The following is a 10,767-nucleotide window of genomic DNA, read 5'->3' on the forward strand; positions in this document are numbered from 1 at the left end:
GAAAGAGTTACCATGGTGACTTCAGAGAAGCAGCAGATGCACAAGATTTTTGTTAGTGGGATGAAGGGACCAAGACAGGTTCTGGCTGTACAGCCTGGGAAAGTAAACCAGAGATCTGTCATTGTTGTCAAAACCTCTTCACCTCAGGAGCTGGCTCCAGTAGAATTACAGTGCCATTTTGTCCATGCCCCCATGTGGCTACAGCCCTCTAACCAGGACCTTGCTGGTGTGCCTCTCTGGGAGCTGGCCAGTCAAACTCCAGAGACAAAGCACTGGCAGCCCCCAAATGCACTTGGTAGGTGGGAGCAGCACCTACACACCTCTGAGGTGGTGCCCGTTCTTAGTATCTATCCTTTTCTTCTAATTTTTAACCTTTCCCTTATTCTTTTCCTAGGGTTTCTATTGTGTTGCTTCTTGCAGGGAGACATTCCCACAGTCACTCCCAAAGTCTGTTCAGCAATTAGGCTTTCAAGCCATGAAAGCAGCTAATTCAAATTCTTCCTTTCCATGAGCTTGAATGGCATGTGTGTGTTTGTGTCTATGTGAAAGTATCTTGCTGTTCTTCCCCTGACAGGCTTCTAAAATTTCCCCAAATAGTAAAAGGCGTTGTCAGTTTTTACAAAATAATATATTTTTTTCCTAGACAATTAGCATTATAATAAAGAATAGATGAAAGGGCTCCTCTGGAGGCAATAAAATAGTATATATGAGCTCTTCTCTTTGGTGGGTTTCTGAGCTACTAAAAATTTTCTTGGACTGTGACAAGGTGAACAGGATATGAAGAGTAAGATACAGAGAGTTTTGAGACTAGACATAGTGAAGTCAAGACTGTAGACTGGAACATCCCTGTCCCCCCCTGTCCTCTCATCAGGAGATGCTCAAACGCTTTTGGCTTTTCCCCTTAGCACCTCCAGATTTTTAAGCCTTTCCCCCCCATCTCATTCCATTGCAACTGGAGTCCCCCAGGACATTTTGCTTCAGCCACTGGCTAAAAATAAAGTTTTTAAGGGCTTTATCCACTGATACAATTTTTCAGGCTGTACTTCACACAACTCAGCCAGAAGCCAATAAAATAATAGGAAGTAACAGATAAGTGTTAGAGGAGAAGAGAGGAGCTTGGTCAAAAGCTGATTAATTTTATCTGCACAACAATGGCTGGCTGCTTGGGTGAGAACTACATGTAGGTCCTAGAATCTTGCTGTTATGAAATACTGGGGAAATGTAGTTCATGCTGTCCCCTGCGTCTGTATTCCAGGTGCCCATCAGGCTTTATCTGCTACAGAGGGCTGCTGTCTGTGCTGGGTTCCATGGCCACTGGGTAGTTTAGTTTCTTTCGGGAAACAGAGCCTGATGGTGGAGGAGTTGTGTCCATGATGAGAAACGAAAAGTTGAAATATATGGACTGAAATGCCTATGGTGTAATGTGAAATATAATCTTTTTTCCATATTTTTTCATCTTTTCCCCACTTAACTGCCCTTTCTACCCTTTTTATTTCCATTTAAATCCCAATTTTCCCATTGGGAAGCATTGTATTTTAATGAGAAATGTCAACCATCACATTCAAGAATCACTTTCATGCAAGAACAGTCTGTGTCTCAGAATCCTAAGCTGCAGAGTGTACTTTCAATAAAACGTGCAGGGAGGTGATGGGGGCTGGACTTGGATGTCTTTCAGTACCACCTGTTTCATAATCCAGTTGCCAGCTCCAGAACAGAGAACATAATAAATATTTTAAAGTCTGTAAGCACAGTGTTAGTTGGGCTTTTAGGGGCCAAAAGCCAGGAAAAATTAAACTTCATAGAGTAAAAAACCCACAAGTTTCGAAGTAGTTCTTGTTGTGGATGTTTTTACTAGAAATACAATTGCAAACATGATATGACCTTAAATGCATCTAAAGAATGCAATTCTGTTATGAAATAGAAATCAGTTTAGATAGTTTAGGCCACATGAAGTTATGATACCATCATAGTAAAGTCTTAGTGGAATGAGATATATTACTTTGTCAGGTTTTTCTACAGACACATAACTAAAATGATGCAAAGAAATAATCAACCTCAATTTACAGCCTCCTTCTAGCATCTGACTTTTCAATGTGTTCTTCCCCCTGCATATTTCAGTACTTTGGCATTCTGACTCCTGGCTCCCACAGTTTTCAACCCTCTTATGTCCTCTTGTGCTGCTGGTCCAGGTGGCCAAACAGCTGCTTTTCCACAGTGCCTGTTCCTTCCCTTTTCTGTGCTCAGAGCTGCTGGGCTGTCACTGGGAAGGTACCTTCAAGAGAAGTAATATTTGCAATGCAAAAAAGCTGTGAAAAAAATCTGGAAACACCAGCTGCCTACTGTGTATAGGAATTTGAAATGTTTCTCTGTGGTATACAAGAAGAATTCCTTTCTTCTTCCTCCAACATAAAAAAGTAATACTGAAAGGTCATATTTTGACTGACCCAGGATGTTAGGGATGCAGAATTACATCCAGATTGCAGGAATGAGCCAATTTTCCATCCCTATTTTACCTTTTTATGCAAGGCAGCTAGGATGTATGTGTGCGTGTGTGTCTGTGTGTAGTTTGCCTGGATCTGTTCCCTTTTTGGCAGGAAAATGTGAATAGGGAGGTTTTAAAAATCTCTGAGTGTTGGGGAACTCCAGCAGATCAGATGCTTCTGATGCAGTTGTTGTACGCTGGGATTTTTTGTGGTCATTCTTAGGATTTCTGGATACCAGGCTCCCAGTTGGCACTGGTGGGAAGAAACCTGCTGATGTAGTGTCATGTGTAGCAGTGTCACTTCTCCTGGACGTGTCAGTTCTTTAGTGTGCAAGTCATGTGTAGAATGTACCTCCTGGTTTTGATGCCTTGGGTTTGATCTGTGCACCCTGTAGGTTTTGTGCGTAAGAAATGTTGTCATGATGATGGCCTTTTTCAACAGCAAACAGTGTCAAGGCTGGACATGTCCTAAGGCAAAGCTTGGATGTTGTTTTTGGGGCAATTACAGCACAGACAAGAGGAATACACAAAGACTCTTCCTAATGAGTGTATCTTGGGTAAGAGAAATGTGTATGTATAATTTCTATACACAAATACCTGCAAAGCTCACATCCTCGTAGTGTTACAGGACTTGAAGAACCACAGCTTTGATGTCAGTGCTTTCTTAGCCCTTAAAGTTACTCATGATATCACCAGCAATGTACACTTTTGAATAGACTTTTGGTTCTCCTGATGGTGTAGAGTCTGTCTGGAAGGGCAACGAAGTCTGTAGTGAAAGGGATTTTCTGGGATCTTGGACATGAAGCCAAAAGGACAAGAGCTGTTGAAAGAATTTCTTATAGGGGATCCCCACTGTAGAAATGTTGACTCTGGCTCACTGCTAAGTTTAGAAGTGGTGTAAAACACGTACCATGCACTTTATGCAGAGCAGATGGTACAACAGGCTTTACTGGTTGCAGTGTGTCAAATAACAGATTGCCTAGGAAAGTTTGCTTGCTTTTTGGCAGACAATTTAATTCAGCTCATAGCACGTTGCTGAAGTTCACTGAGCGTCTCTGCAAAAGTAGGCAGCTAACACATTTTATGTCATCTGCTACACCAAAAGTTTCTCAAATAATTTAAAAAAAAAAGTGTTGGAAGTTGTGTCCCTACTTGTTCTCTTGTGTGGAGGTGGGGAAAGGAGTCTGGAGTGTGTGAGTAGAAAAAGCAGTCTGAAATCTGTGAAATTGATTCATATTCCAAGGCCACAATCTCCTGCCAGTTGGTACGAAATTATATTTTCATTCTCTTTTAAGTATATTTTTAAAAACTAATTCCTCTCTTTCTTTTGGAGTGGGAGAAACATTAAAATCTCTGAATGTATTGAAAAATAAGTAGAGTTTCTAGAAACTTTAAGATCTACACAGAATAGTCCACTAGGTTTGATACCAGTTGTGATTGGACAGATTCATTAAATGGAAGAATTGCTTAATCTTAAAAATAAGAACTGAGCATGCACAAAGATGGATGTTATAGTACTAATAAAGATACCTTGTGTACAGCTTGATCATATTAAGCATGGTCACATTGAGAAGGGATCCTAGGAAGGACTCGCTTCTTCAGGTCTCCCTCTGTGTGTCACTGCAGTTTCTGAAAAACATTGTAGTGTAATCTGGGCAAAAGCACTTAGATAAGCTGGTTGTCACCTGCACTGGTCTGGTATGCTCAGCAACCAGGTCAAGGCTTTACATCCATGTGACTTGCTCTTGCAATGCTCTTCCAGTTTTGTCAGGTGGTTGACAATGAGAAATTACTGTCAAGTTACTTGCTTGCTATTAGGTTGAGCTAATACGTTGAGCACCCCAAAGAACAAGTCACAGGATAGTGTTTACAGGCGATATATACGGAGCTAGAGTCCTACAGATTGTAGTTGTACGTTATTCCAAGGGGTGGTAATGTCTTTAAAATGGACCTTTTCTTTAAAAAATACAGTATCTGTAGCTGTGAATCACTATGCATGTTTCATAAGTCATTCTGCTGTTGCACATCTTGCATGTGAAGTCCGTTTGCCAAAGTGTGTCTTCTGTGAACCCACCCATGCCAAATCCAGAGGACGAGAGTCTGTAATATGACTGAGTTCTGCAGTGGGAGCCCTAAGAATGTGTATTTTTTCTTCTCCAGACTACTAGTCTGGTCACTGCCCCTGCCAGAGTGGTGGTGTCAGGTGGTGTGACTTGTCTGTAGGCGTGAGGTAAGACTGTGTTAGCAAGACAAGGCTGGGGGAAGGAGGAGCTGTACTAGCATCCTTGCTGTACACACTTCCTGAGGGCCTCCTCAGGGAACTGCTTGAAAGAGTCCAGCGCAGAGCTACAAAGATGATGAAGAAAGTGGAACATCTCCCTGATGAGGAAAGGCTGAGGGAGCTGGGTCTCTTGAGCTTGGAGAAAAGGAGACTGATGGGTGACCTCATCAGTGTTTACAAATACGTTAAGTGTGAGTGTCAGGGGGACGGAGTTAGGCTTTTCTCGGTGATGACCAGTGATAGGACAAGGGGCAGTGGGTGCAAATTGGAGCATAGGAGGTTCAAGGTGAGTATCAGAAATTTTTTTTTTCCTGTGAGAGTGACAGAGCCCTGGGACAGGCTGCCCAGAGAGGCTGTGGGGTCTCCTTCACTGGAGACATTCAAACCCACCTGGACACGTTCCTGTGTGATGTGCTCTGTGTGATCCTTCTTTGGCAGGGGGATTGGACTGGGTGATCTTTCGAGGTCCCTTCCAACCCCTAGGATTCTGTGATTCTATGATTCTCCGAGTCTCTTCAAGACACAGACGACAGCAGGTTTCCTCCCCCAAATCCAGCCCACTGGCAGACGATGCTGTTGCCAGCTGGCACCGTTTTATTTTGACTTTGTTATTAATCATAATTTGCCAGTTTTCTCTTGCTCAGCCTGAGGGCCATTTCTCGGTATCAGCAGTGGAGCTGCCAGTGTCCCCAGTGGGGTGAGGGAACTACCATTTCTGGTACCTCTTTGCTACAGTCATTGCGATCTATTTGGGTTTCCAGGGAGAGTGAAAGCTGCCCAGAGTGTACAGCTCTGTGGGTGAGGGGAGATGATCAGCATCTCTTTGGGGATACAACCTGTGAGGAGCATCAGAGGCCCCGTGACAGATGTAAGGTGTGGCAGGACAAGCAGACTTAAGGGCTGGAGAACGTCGCAGGGGAGTGTATTACCTGGAGGAGGAGAGTAAGAGGGCACAGGTAGCCTGGAGAAGGAAAAAACTTGGCTGGGACTGAAGGAGGAAGCTGAAAGGTGCAGAGGGAAGATTTTTATTTTCTCAGCAGGGCCACAGTTCTTCGTGTCTTACTTTCAAATGAGCTGGAGACTGCAAGAGGACACAGTAATACAGGCAATAAAGCTGCCCAAACCTTTATCATGCAGGAACAATCTGGGTGATTGGCACCCTTCAAGTTTGGGGCCCTCAGAGCAAAGGGCTCAGTGATCAGCAGGCTATGCACAGCCTGCTTTAAAGTCAGATCATCTTGGCTACTGAGGCCCTAATCTTCTACTGCTTCTCCTTCTGCAGATGCTAAGAAAGGTGGACTCAGACCTGAGTCTTTGCTAAGGCCCTATCATATGTAAGCTGGCAATTATATCACGTGGCCATAACAACATCATTTGGGGAAATGATTTAGAAGCCAATGCTTCTAAATAATGTTTTTAAAGGATTGGTAATCCAGCATATCAAAATCCTTCAGCAAACAGTCTTAGCTGAACATGCTGGAAATTCTTCTGTTCTCTGACTTCTCACTTCCTTGGTCCTTCTGAGATTTTTTCCTACAGAAACTGGGTATGAAGTGCTGCCAGCACAGAGCAGGGATAACAGGCAGCTTTGCACAGGAGTAAGCCACCACACAGTGTTGAGGGCAGAAGAGGAGGTCTCTCAGAGGTGACAGTGTGTGATGAAAGGTGGAGAGCATGTTGGGGCAGGCAATGCCTTCCCTCCTACCCCTGTTACCCAGGGGAATCATTGCAAGTGTCCAAAATCGATGCTTTCTGGGTCCTGTGGCTGTTTTTTTTCCAAGACACCCACCACTGATTTAGTTGTGAATTCAGTGGGAGGGGAGCCAAATGAGAGCATTTCAGAAAATTCTTTTCAAAATATGTAGTCTGCTGTTGGTGGGGATGTTGCCTGGATGCCATCCAGAGCAGCTCCCAGCCCAGCGGGGTGGTTGCTGAGCCTGTGTGAGAGTGACAGGCTCCAGCCGTGGGACACAAATGGAAGCAAGGGTGGGATGAGTGTGGGCACCTGAGGGCTGACCTGCTATGGAGAGAGCTACAGAGATGCACGTTGGAGGTGATACCACCTCCTGCTTACAACCTTCCTCTGCAACATAATCCGTTATAAACTCGGTGGCTCTAGAAAATCCATTTTTTGCTGGCCCGGGACCAGTCCAATCAAGAAACTCTCCTTTGCAATCTCAGTAGCTGCATGAAATGTTCACTTCAATTTTGCTCATAAGCTATTTTTGATTAACTGCAGACATTTGTGCTGACTTTCCAGCAGCAGCCTCTCTGCCTGCTTAGCCGTATTTGCGTGTGGCAAAGGGTCTTTGAGCATGAACAAGGATATTTCCTTATTGCTTTCTGATATCTCGGGTTTCCTCCCACCCGAGTGCAGAAGCAAATCCAGTATTAGTGATTTAAGAATTAATTGTCTGTTGGGAAGCTGAAGCAAACAGTTTATGGAAATCCTGTTTGCATTATCTTTGGAGAAATGACTGTGGACAGCCTGTACTTCCCAAGGAAGGGGGTTGGTTTTTAGCTGGTGGATAATCAAACATGGCAAAATCCATCAGCAAATAGCCTGACTTAGTGTACTGGAAAATTAATTAATATCTGGAGGTATGCTCCTCTCACAAATAATTCTTTCTCTGATTTGACAGCTCTAGTAGTCCAGTTGCTGTGAGTTTAATTTCATATCTATCTTCCTGTGAGGAAGTGTTTTAACAGCTGCTTTAGCTTGCTGCCCTCTGATCAGGATTTTTGCACTTTATTTTCTTTTTTAAAAGAAGATGCTTTGCAAACTGGATTGATTTCATAGCAAGGAAAACCAGTCTTTCTGGTTGAGCTGATCCTCAAGCCCTGCTGGGTGGGCAGCTGCTGGTGGGGGTCTCTGCAGGAAAGCCTGCCATCAGAGCCCTGTGGTGGGAGGCAGCAGCTGCTCCTGCAGGGGGGGAGGTGGCTCTGGGGACGTGCTGCTGCTGTGGGGGTCCCTGTGAGCCCAGCTGTGTGGCTGGAGATGTGGAGAGAGAAGGGGTGCTGAGGTGAGAGGGGCTGGAGAGGTGTCAGCATGGTTAGCATGCCTCCTGGGTGCTGTGCTGCCCAGATCCTTGCTCGGTTTTGGCCACGATGACCCGCTGTGGTTTCCTGACTCAGGAACCCATTACTGGTGGTGTTTGTGGGGGCAGTGGGAGGCAGCCCTAAGAAGCAGCCCTCCTGCCTCCATTCCCCATCAGCTGCCTCTCCATGGCTGTTGTCTGCTGGCATAAGCAGGCTGATTTCTAACTGGGAGTGCATTTTCATGAAGGCGTGTGATGAATCCTGTTGGGTCTGCTTGTAGGGGAGACGCCAGGCTCAGCCCACTGCTCCTCAACACCCACCTACACCAGGGAGCTGCTCTGCTGCTTCCGAGGCAAGAGAGAAACCCCCTGCAAGTCCCTCCACCTCTGAAGCTGCTCTTGAAGTTATTACTCCTTGTTTTCTCCTTGGTTTATTTCTTATTTTTTCTAATTCTGGCTTTCCCCAAAGTCTCTACCTGCAGCACACAAGCCAGTGTTTATTTTGCTTTGCAGCGAGCGGCCACCAAGGCTCAGACTTGTTCTGAGGCTTGGCCAGGGTGAAGACATCTGCCAGAAAGTCACTTGCACGTCCCTGTGGCATGATGAATGTGAAGCCATTTCAGAACATAACCAGCTCTCCTAGGCAGAGCCACCACGGCTGCTTCTGAAGAGCTGGCCAGGGGGGTTTATCTGGGCAGGATGTGAGATTTCCTGGTACAAAGGACATCCACCATCTTGGAGGTCTTGGTGGGTGCATGCAGAAACAGGTCCAATAACCTCTTGTTCAGATTTCTTTTTAGGCTCTGTTATTTTTAGTGCTCTTTCACTGGTTATCTGTAGTGTCTGACGTTCTGTATGGGGGAGAGACAAGTGGCCACCACTAACTGGCTGCTGGCCCTTTCTACACCGCCTGCTCTTTGCCAGGACAGCTGGACACCAATTGGCAGATGAGACTTGCCCAGCACCCCCACGCAGCACCGTGACACCATTTCCCCCCATGCATGGAGGCCTTTAACAGCCTCCTCGAACATCACTGGGGGATCTGCATGGTGCCACGTGGGGCCTGAGTGCCTGGTAGCAAGTGGCCCCTCACGGGAGGTGGAGAGGGGACCAACAACAAGTCAGTGGTGTAGGAGTGTCTGACGGGCAGTTGGTGGTGGCTGGTTGACCTAGACCTGTGTGTGTGTGTGTGTGTGCGTGTGTGTGTGTGTGTGCACTCATCTGGCTTTCTGCATGCTGAGCTCTGCACAGGATTCCATTCTGAAGTGCCTAAATGAATGTAATGACTAAATGGTGAGTAATCCAGTAAATAAGGAATTTCAGTAACGTTTTCAGATGTGAGAAGTGAGAATCTGAACAAACACGTGCTGAATTAAAGAATTTTTCTTGAGGGTAGGGGAGAGATACCAAATTCACCATAAACTTAGATTCAATTGCAAATTTACATCTCTCCGTGATTACAAGTCATGGCAGAGATGCCCTTTTTATTGGAAAAGGAAAACTACTCATTGTAAAACAGTGTCTCTAACAGAGTTGCTTTACAGTGACTGTGGTGGACAGCTTTGGAAACATCTCCAGTGATGAGATGGCTTGTGCACTGGCACATGAGAGATTATGAATCTTTCAAAACAAACAGTGGTAGCCTATGAAAACCACTCGCTGCAAACGAGCAACGAGGTCAGTCCAACTGGATGTAATAAAGACAGAAGCAGAAAGCTCTGCAACCTGCTGAGATAAATGTTTTCAACCCTGGGAAATTCATAAGGCTGGAAATACTGTGAAGTCTAAGCAAGCTGGCTGAGGCGGTTATTACATGAATATTATTTATTTAGAGGCACAGTTGTCCCACTTCCAGCCTTTCTTCTGTTTTCCACATTCCAGTGTTTGAGGTATATTCTGATAATTCTCATGGGGAGAGCCATTGTGATAGTGGTACCTCTGTGAACTCTTAAAATAAAATTTTAAAAGCCAAGGAAAAAACCTTTGAAGCAGCAATTGTATTTTAGGTTTTTTCAATAGAATTCTTCAATGATTGCCTCAAGGGTGGGGCTGGGGTGGGGGCAACTGAGAGCAAATCTCAGATAATGAGCCTAGAAAATTAATAGCATGAACAGCTTGCTCCCACTGATTCCTCACAGAAATATCCAGGCTTATTTCTTTCAAAGGATGTTCCAGTGGCTTGCTATTTAAAAATGGTGTGTAGAGGACAAAAACTCCTCATCTTTCTTGGTTCCACTTGGTGTCCTGTGCCATTACAAAGTGATTTGTGTGGTTTTTCCTGTTTTCCCATTCCCCCAGCCCCTTTCAGCTTTGCACCTAGTCCTAGTCCATGCCAATAAGTGCACTAAAATGCAAAATCTGGCTAAAGATGTTTTGTCTTGCCTGACTTTAACTTGTCCTTCCCTCTCTCATGATATGTGGGGCTGGGGACAGGGGAAGAAAGAGAAGTCGGGATGCGAAAAGTGGGATCTCTGACATTGCCACTGTCATCCTGAACTTCTCCCAGAGCTTTTGTGGAGCAGAAGAGAGGTACCTTGCCTCCTTCATGCCTCTGCCAGCATTTTACAAGGAAGAACTGTCCCTCCATCAGAACTGTTTCAACCTCGGGTGCTGTAGTGCTGCTAGAACAAGGGCTTCTGTTCCACTCGGCTTTCGTCCTGGCTCTCTCTTGACATTTCTTTGCTTGGGAGAAATGGACTTGGTAAATCAAACAGCTTTATAAATAATCTGAAGATAGTGAATTATCAAAACAGAGAAATATTCCATAAATCAAGAATGGCACCAGTGAGGGCTCTGTTCTTTTTTTGTAAGCCCAGTAACCCAGCTTGACATGGTCTGTGCAAGGTAGTTCAACAAGGGCAAGTGCAGAGTTTTGCATCTGGAGAAGAACAACCCCACGTACCAGTACAGGTTGGGGGCTGACCTGCTGGAGAGCAGTGTAGGAGAAAGGGACCTGGGGGTCCTGG

This window comes from Chaetura pelagica, unplaced genomic scaffold, assembly GCF_000747805.2.
Source record: "Chaetura pelagica isolate M959 unplaced genomic scaffold, ChaPel_1.0 scaffold479, whole genome shotgun sequence".
Classification (NCBI taxonomy): domain Eukaryota; kingdom Metazoa; phylum Chordata; class Aves; order Apodiformes; family Apodidae; genus Chaetura; species Chaetura pelagica.